This window comes from Etheostoma spectabile, chromosome 8 (assembly GCF_008692095.1).
Source record: "Etheostoma spectabile isolate EspeVRDwgs_2016 chromosome 8, UIUC_Espe_1.0, whole genome shotgun sequence".
Classification (NCBI taxonomy): domain Eukaryota; kingdom Metazoa; phylum Chordata; class Actinopteri; order Perciformes; family Percidae; genus Etheostoma; species Etheostoma spectabile.
The window spans coordinates 28642285-28651757 of NC_045740.1; positions in this window are offsets into that span (position 1 = coordinate 28642285).

Below are 9473 nucleotides of genomic sequence, written 5' to 3' on the forward strand. Positions count from 1 at the left end.
AAAAAAGTCGACAACCAACCTTGATGTACATTCCAGTGTTTACTTGAAGAGCCACAGTACGTATTTATCTGTAGCAAAGAAGCTGCCTATAATAATAATAATAATAATAATAATAATGATATTAATAATAAAGTCCATTGTGATGTGAAAGTGTAGCGAGGGTACTTAGTGCCGTTCTTTTTGTCGAAAGTGTCCGAACAATTTACTTGTGTTTACATGCATCTATCAGTTCAACACTTGATAGGTCTGATAGGGAGAATGTACCGTGCCTGCCCAAAGCACTTGTTCTTTCATCCAGTAAATACTCTGTGTTACATTTTTTTTTTTTTTTGTAAATATCGCTCAATTTCCCTTCCAGTCCAAAAGTCTTGTCTATCTGTCAGGATATGGTGCCAGATGTTCAGGCTTTAATCGCGGCAGATGTAATGAAGTAGAATGTTGCACATCGGAGCTTCCATTTGTTCTGGATTCCACTCCAGGGAGAAAGCCTCTCTCACATATAATTATTGCCCATTAAGTCCTATGCTTCATGCCCTCGTGCTGGAACAATGCTCAATTAAGGGGAACCAAGGAAATGGAAAAACTACAGAGATGCATTGATAGTGCATTCAAATCCTTTTTCTCTTACTTTTTTGTGAATTGAGTAGAACCAACCATGTGTGTATGTACCAGATCTGTCCACTGGTACAAAATGGGCCCAATCTACTCAGCTATTGCTGCTGCTGCCGTGTATGTATGATAATTTAGCATGATCTGAGCCGCCTCAGCCTCCCGTGCCAAAAGTCTGCCTGTACACCCAGAGATCACCTTGGGCAGCTGTGTGCCTGTTCAGCCGGGGCCTTATAGCCACGGCGATGTGGCTTTGACAGACAGTCGGCCTGACAACTCCATTCATGCGCCACCTGCTAGCTGTCAATCAGGGTGGCCATCCCGGGGCTATTGACGGAGCTGTCAGCCTGTGTGAGATGTGTCTGTCAAAGCCCACCCACTCTGCCACTCCGTCTCCCTGCCTGGGCAGTCTGACATTCGTTTGCTGTCCCCCTTCCATCTCTTTCTCTTTCTTCCACTCTCTCTGTCTGTCCGTCTCCTGCCTGTTTCCCATCAGAGACATGCCAGCCCCTTAATCCCCGATCCAATCACAGATTCTTTGGGTACACATTTGTCATCCTCAAACCCTCTGGTTTTTGTAATGGAGTGCTTCACAAACACTTCTGCAGGTGACTCGGGCCTGATATACATGTGTTTTTATCGCTGCTCCTTGTATTTGTGTGCACCCCGTCGGCACTGTACGCCACTGTCCCCAATCTTTCCTCTCCTCTCTTTTTCCCTTAAAATTTCTCTTTCCGCCCTCGTCTGCCTCCTCCTCTGCTCACTCACCCTTCATCTCTCTACCTGACAGGTGACAAGGTCTGGGCCTCCAGCTGACTGGCTAATCGGAGACCTGTCATACCTGTCAATAGTTCTACAGGGCCATGCCAAGCCAGGTCAGGCCATACCACACCAGACCATCTTGTGAGTTGACCAAGGGCATTCGCGTTTTGTGGCGAGTGGGGGAAATGCACCAAAATCTCAAAGTGTTGTGAAAAGTGATGTCACGTGTACCCCTCCAACAGCCCTCTGGATATGGCTCATCCCTTAGGTCTCATCCTGTCAAACCTCCTAATTAAGCGCAGTTTCCCTTAAAGCAGGGCCCTTTAATTAATGCTGGGGAAGTTTGTTAATCACTCCTAACGGTGATAAATGTTTAGTTAACATCTCCCAACCGTAGTCAATGTCATACTTAGGCTTTTTGCCGCGTTTTATGTAAGGGCTCATCTTTCTGGCACACTGCCCTGTTTTTCATCCCTCCCAGTGTTGTTGTTACATTTGAATTTAAGGACTCATTGCGTCATCGCTTTATCCAAAAAGGCAGTTTGTGTGTTAACAAGTTCTGTCATGTCTTCACGGCCTGATTGGCTTGACAGACAAGGGAAATACACAGATGCCAAATTCCTGTATTTTATCACACAAAGCTTTGCCTCACCTTGACCTTTTGCTAAGAATGGCATCCTGTTTACCTGCAGTAAGTCAATCCTCATTCTCTGACACCTATAAACAACCCTTCTCTGGAGAAAAAAAATACAATTTTATCAACCTGTAGATCCAAATCATGTCATTTTTATTTGATACTAAGTGAAATGCCAATGTGAAAGTTAGGTGACATGCTAATCGTCTCTAAATAGTCTTTTGTTCTTTCATTTTCGTTTCTTTCCATCATGAAAGTGATCAACATGATCTTCTGTTTACTTCTGGTTTTCTTTGCCTTCATTATCCCTCTCATCACTATTTAGGGTTGCTTATCAGCAGACCATGTGTTTGAGGTCTCTTTCTTAGCCTCATTGCGAAAGGCGGGCCATGTACAGCTAATCAGCCTGCATAAGTAAAGGAAACAGTCTGACAGGCCAGGTAATGAGAAGTAATGAATCACTAATCACAGTCTCTTACAACCCTTGGAGCACAGATGAAAAATTAAAGGTAATTAGCTTGCACAGTTGTGAAAACAATATTTAAGACTGTTGGCATCACATGGCACAGACTTAACAGATTTTCTCTGCCGACAACATATATCAACACAGCGCTGAAGTCCTAATATCAAGCTGTTATTGGAAAAGCTTTTTCAGTGCAATTTTAGTGACTGATTTGATCAGGGATACAAGTCTCCCTTTTTTTTTCTTTCTCTTGGAGGCAATCTTGCCAAAACTGAAAAATGTATCTCTTAGTTTTTCCCTGAGGATTTTCTCTGCTGAGGGAAAGAAGGAACATGCCAGCGACATGCTTCCGAGACTCAGCTTTGGTAAAAGTAACGATGAGGAACAGCCGAGTGTGAGATAATATTCATTCCCTTATTCATACACAGGCATAAGGTTATTCGGAGCCATGTGGTCAGACCTGCGAGCCCTCTGCAGCTCTGTGGTTCTTGGGCTTGACAGCAGAGTGAGGGATGCTTTGACAGGGCCCGTGTTTGACAAGTCTGCGTGAGACTCAAAGTACAGGATCCAGACATGGGCTGTCAGTCAAAGCCGCCGCATCTCCCAGCTGAGATGTGCCAGTTTAGTCACAGTTACAAAGGAACTAATACGCGTTAACTGGAGTAAGGCACACATATGGGCCTGGTAGAGCCCTGTGTCCTGAGGCTGGGATTGAACGGATGCCAAAGAACATAAGCCCAAGATATAAAAAGAATTACAGGGGACAAATAAAACACGGGGATTATGTCAGTGTGAGAAATGGAGGCGTTGTTATTCTGCATGTGTGCCGACTCGCCTCTCCTGTTTCGGCATCCAGGGCCTGTGGGCTGTAGTCCCGCAGTCCCGCACCTGTGCACTGCGGATCCAGAAGCTTTAGAGAAAGAATGGAGAGGAGGCTGTTATACTGTACATGTCGGGGAGGGAGAAGAAGAGGGGAGAGAGAGGGAGGGGTGGAAGAGAAAAGTGGGACAGGACAGACTGATTGGGGGTGTTGGAAACAGCAATCATGCCCCAGAATGTTGTATCTGCCAAATCAGATGCCAGCACCCATGTTTTGAGTTAAAGCCTACATGTAGGAAAGTAACCCCTCTCATATTGTACAATACACATGTTCAGTTAAATACCAGTGACAAGGAGTGACTAGATTTAAACCCACAGCTACTCCCCTGCTCAGTAGCTCGTGTCGTGTTATCGCCCAAAGTTCATTTAAGTTTCAGGCCTCCCCTCTCTCTCTCTCTCTCTCTTCGTTTTCCGCTGAAAAGACCTGTCTCGCATAACAAACAATTGCACCAAACTCCATTAAAAACACTTCATGGGGATGTGATAGTGCCTCAAGTTAAAGGCCGTAATTGAAAAGCATTTGACAAACCACGCACCGCAAAGCGACAATAGACAAGCTATGATTCTCACTTGAGTTATTCAGTGGAAACGATTATCATCGTTTTATTCTCGTGCCCTGCACAACTTGCCTGAGTAGTACATCTCTAAGACAACGATTCTGGGATTTGTTCATGCTTACGATCTTCAAATGGATAAACACCCTGACAATTGATTTTCTTTGTCACCACGTGAGTCAGTATATAACAGCCACTGGAACCTATACACGCTACTCCTGATGTGAAATTAGCTACTTTTGGATTGTGTTTTGATCTAATAATCTCCGTGAACGCCACTTTGACAACTTACTGTTCTACAACCAGCACTGAAGCGCAGTGCAACCAGTCAAAACCCTAAGAAGTGGAAAGTCTCCCTGGGAAGATGCTGCCGTCCATTGATTTGAAGTGACAGCCACATCCTTGACAAACACACCTGTCACTGTTCAAGTCACATCACATTTTCAGTTTTATAGACAGAAGACAGTCGAGGTGTGCAGGTGCATGTGTGTGAGTGTGTGTGATTGTGTGCGAACGTGTGTATGTTTATGCACACATTTTATGCGAGCGCGAGTGCCCATAAGAAAGGGTTTTTGTGGTTGTGTGGATAGATACTTCCACTCTGCTCCAGCTGTCGTTCAGGAACACAGCCAGATTCTTTCTTTGGCTTCTTCTTGTTTACGCAACAAGACATCTGGTATATTTATTTTTCGACCACGCGTCAGAAATGGATTTAATGTGCCAGAACCTGCTGACCATCACTCTGTGTGTATAAGTTAGTGTCGCTGAGCTGGTCAGAGAATCTCTTGTCCGTGTGTTTCTGCAGTGGCGTGGCAAGTTTTTTTTTTTTTTGTTTTTTATTTTGTTTTTTGTGGGGGAGGCTGGTTTGGGACTGAGGGAGGAAAGGGGGGGGGGGGTGATGAGCTGCTGCAATAATAAGCAGATTTTAATGATTTACTATAAATCAGCAGCCGAGGCCTCTGCTTGGGGAGACTGAGGAGGATGACAGCTCCTGACTCACACACCTCGCAAATGCCTTGCTGATGATGTGTGTGTGCTTCAGATCATCAATCACTGAGCGCGCACACACACACACATGCGCGCAGACTTTCCACTTTTACAAAAACATGCTTTCAACACACGTACACAGGTGCACAGGCCCGCACACACACACACAAAAACACACACATGTGCAGCACCACACATGTTCCTTGTCTCTAATGTCTCCTCTGCTGTGGCAGGGGACAAATCAATCACGGGTACAGCAGTTCAAGGGGGTAAGAGATTGTCTGGTCCGTTTTTCCCTATGCTATTGATCCCATTTTACTAGCATCATCGCCAAGCTGTCTCCCAAACCCCGGGACGGCGATGGATTGAAAGTGGATGATTGAGAGAGGAGGTAGGGTGACATTCACTGTAATCTCAGCCTGCCCACCACCCACACCCCTGCCCCCAACCCCCGCCTTTCTCCTAACACACACAAACAAATCCAGTGACATTGAAAGTTAGCACTGTACCGGGAGTTTTTCTGGAGCAGGTAGAATCAGGCCCATCAGCTTAAATCTCGCAGTGAGGGAAACACACTTGGCAGAGATTAACAGTTGATTTTTTTGTTGTTCTCCTGTCTCTTCGCATTCCTTCTCCAGCCGTCATACTGCATGTCTGAGTGTCTGAAGGTGTTGTGCCGTCTCCCGCTCCTTGAATTTGATGAAAAAGACATTGGAGAGAGCACCTCCTGACAACACACCAAGTGTGTGGGAGACGCAAGAACAGTGACGCAGAGCACTTCTCTAAAATTTCAAAATGAGGCTCATATGGAAAATATGGATGTGTGCTTGATTTCCTCATACGTGTTTGCAGTGTTTTGTTATGTCCTATGTATAAACAAATGAGGGGGGGGGGTCCCAGTAAATGACAAAGATGTTTGCAGCGAAAGCAGTTCTGTTAAAGGCGTTCCATGGGATCACAGGATAAACATGTTGCAAGCAGATTTTCAACGAGAGGAAATTGGGTCTGCCAAATTCTGAGAAGTATTTGTAATGGCCCTGTCTTCCAGGGAAGGGTTGATTCCCTGACTGGTCAGATGATTATGAACATTAACCAGAAATATAAGACATGGACCAGATATTACAATATTTCAAATTTGACATTCTTGCAGGAATCCTAACCATCTTTCATATTTGGCTTGACTTCATCAGAAAGTTAATTTTGTGTTGATAATTAAAAACCATCCACTCTGCTACACTAAATTACACCTAAGCTGTACAGTAGTTTGTATCCTTCAACAGGAAGTTTTACAATGTAAAACCATAATGCCAATATAGCTCGAATTATTTACCTTCAGCATTACAAAGCGAACCTCAAGCGATGATGAAGCTCAAATCATTCACTACACCATTATTATCAGTATATCACCGTCAGGCTGTTTATCACATTATATCTATATTAAGATGATGCACAAGTTTGATTACGGATAGATGGATGCTTCGTTCATCTTTCCTGTTGCTGACGTCTTGATTAAAAATGTTTAAAGGATTATCTACGGGACTCCTATTTGTGTCCTTGTGTTTGTCTTTTCAACTTTCATCCACTCGCCTGATTTATTCCCCCTGTCTATAAATAAGTAGACAGGGGGGCATGTGATGGATTAGTCTGTTGACATTGTACCAACTGCAGGTAAACAATTACTATTCATGCTTCATCGTCGCAGAATCTATACCAGGATACCGCCACTTAGCAAGGGACAAAAGGTTAAGTTGTGAGCTATTGTTCTGCATTTGGTCAAATGTCATTCATTTCATAATCCGTTGCTATAACAGCACATTTGACGTTTCGGGAGGTGTGACAGATTGAATTGATGCTGCTCAAAAATTTTTTTTTTTCTGGAATCAGATGAACCTTGCAATCAACAGCAGGTTCTGTGGAACATGAGTATCCTTTTATACGTTTTGAAATGCACACAAGTTTACGACCACATCCAGCCCCTCCTCACGCGTCATTCATTGTTTAGTCAGAGCCCCAGTGTTGCTCCAACCCTCAGCCCCTGTGGGCTGGATCAGTCTGCGGCCATTATGCTGATATGAGCAGTGAGTCACTGGGAAAAAAAGGGGGTTAAATCTGTGTGTGTGTGTATGTGTGTGTGTGTGTGTGTGTGTGATTATACAGTATGTAGTAGGCCTACCTCTGTCAGAGTCTGATAACAGTGTTAGGAGTCCATGAAACAGGCTCTGTATCAACAATTATTCATGTCCTCTAGGCCACAGAGTGAAAGGCCTTTTTTCAGACTAGACTGTGAAAAATAGGATTAGGCAGAACACCATGAAGATGTGTGGCAGAGGAAACCTGTTGTAAAATACCGGCATTCAAATGCCATTCAACTTATCTAAGAGATGATTTGTGTGCTCAATTAGATTCGGCTAGATCGCTATTGTTTCCTTTTGTTTTAGCTGCAAAAATCAATGGAACATATTGTCGTTCACAGTCAAGCCACTGAGAATGTTAAAGACTATATTTGGTCATATTCTGACGCTGGCCATTGTGGGCGTGTGAGTGGTCAAGCAAACACAATAAACCCAGTTTATTTTTCGGAATACCCACATACAATTGTCCTGAAAGGATATTTATGGCAACAGCTTGAGTCTAATTGTCAAAGTTTTGGGCCATTGTTGCTATGATACGAACAAAGTCAGACAGAGCAAAAAACACACGTGGTCAAATGATCTGAAACTGAAGCTGAAAGTGAGCACACCTGGAAGGTTCATCATTTCATTGAACAATAGTGTGCACGCACAACTACGGTGAGAACCGTAGGTCAAGGTTAAACCAGGAAACTGGTCTGTAAACCTTAAACAGATGTTTGGAACAGACAGATAAGCTTCAATATACGGTAGGTTTCATTTTCTATTTCAAATAAGTCTGACTCACGTTATTTATTTATTTTTTTTACAAAGCTTTTGAAATCTTCTTAGTGTTTCTTGACCCAGTGGACTTCTTCATCATATTAATCCAAACCATTGGGATGATGAATACAACAGTGGTGGAAGACATATTCATATTCAGTAAAAGTAGCAATACTACCATGAAAAAACACACTGTTACAATTAAAAGTGAGTTATAAGTAAAAGCATGTATAAACAGCAAAGGTTTACCTAAAACATAAAGAGTAAAAGTACTCGGCATGCAGCAAAATGACCCCTCTCAGTCTTAAATGATTATGTATTAAAATATTGCTTTATTCTTTATGATTAATTACTGTGTACGCAGCATTTTCGTGTTGCAGTTGGTGGCAGTGAAACTAAGTCATGCTAAGTTATGATGTATATTATACAATATAGTATACCATGATAGGTTGTTTAATCTATACATGAAATTAAAATTTTTATAAAACCTGAATCTGAATAAAGGCCTAATGATGCCCAAAAAAAAATCTTAAAAGAAAATACAAACAACAAAAGTACTATATTAACCTTTGATATATAGTAAAGTATAAAGTACCATGACATTGATATATTCAAGGAAAGTACAAATAAGCTTATCTAAACATGAAAAAGTCCTTGAAACTAATCTAAAAAAAAGTGTATACTTTTTTATTAATCCCCAGCAAGGGAAATGACAGTGTTGTACTTAGTTACATTCTGCAAGTACAATGTTACAGTACAATGTCATCATTACCAATAGGAATGGTATGGCAAGTGGTATCAACGATTAAAATCAGCCTCAAGCTGTATTGAACTGGAATCATCATTTCACTGTTGATATTAAGACATCTATAAAACATAGACTTCATCCAGATGAGGATTTTTGGGCTTTAAGATGTTATTCTTCACTTCCTGCATAGACCCACAACAATGTCATGCCGTGTCATTAACGCTGACTGGCACACATCCAAAACTAAGCGATAACAATAACAGTACCGGGTCACATGAAAGGGAAGCATTGACGCGGTTAAGGCCGGTGTTTATGTGGAGACACATTAAGAGACAGTGACAGCAGCGGGCTGCTGTTTGGACTCGGCTGTGATGGAGGGACAAAGCTGCGGCCCCCTGGTTCATCGTCTGAGACGTTCCTGGGCCATTTCTGTCTGAGGCGGCGTGCTGCCTTGTCACCTGACACTGGGCTGCTTTGACAGGCAGCAGCACCTTTGTGGAAGTGTTCTGAAGACCTTGTGTACACATACCATCAGTCTCTCTTACTCACGTTTACTCGAGGACTCCCACCATGTAGTCTCTGTAGCTGTACGCTTTCTTTAAGTGAGCTTTAATGTGTTACTTTTGGATATTAATGAATGTTTGTTACATTGCCAAATGAGTTGCTACAACACTGATTAATCATCAGCTCCACACAACTCTCTCTGTACAGAAACTCAAGTGAAGAGTCCTTCTTTTTTATCCTCCATGTCCTCCTTGGCTACTAGCAACTATGAGGAGGAGGTGAGGGGACGCGTGAGCAATCATATAAGGCTGGGATCATGTCGACGTGCCCACAGTGTTGTCAATACTTAGAATTCCTCATGGGGGGGACAGAAACTAGGCACTATAGCTTTAACCCGCACTAGTCGAGCCGATCCACAGACGTTCTGCAACCAGTGGAAATC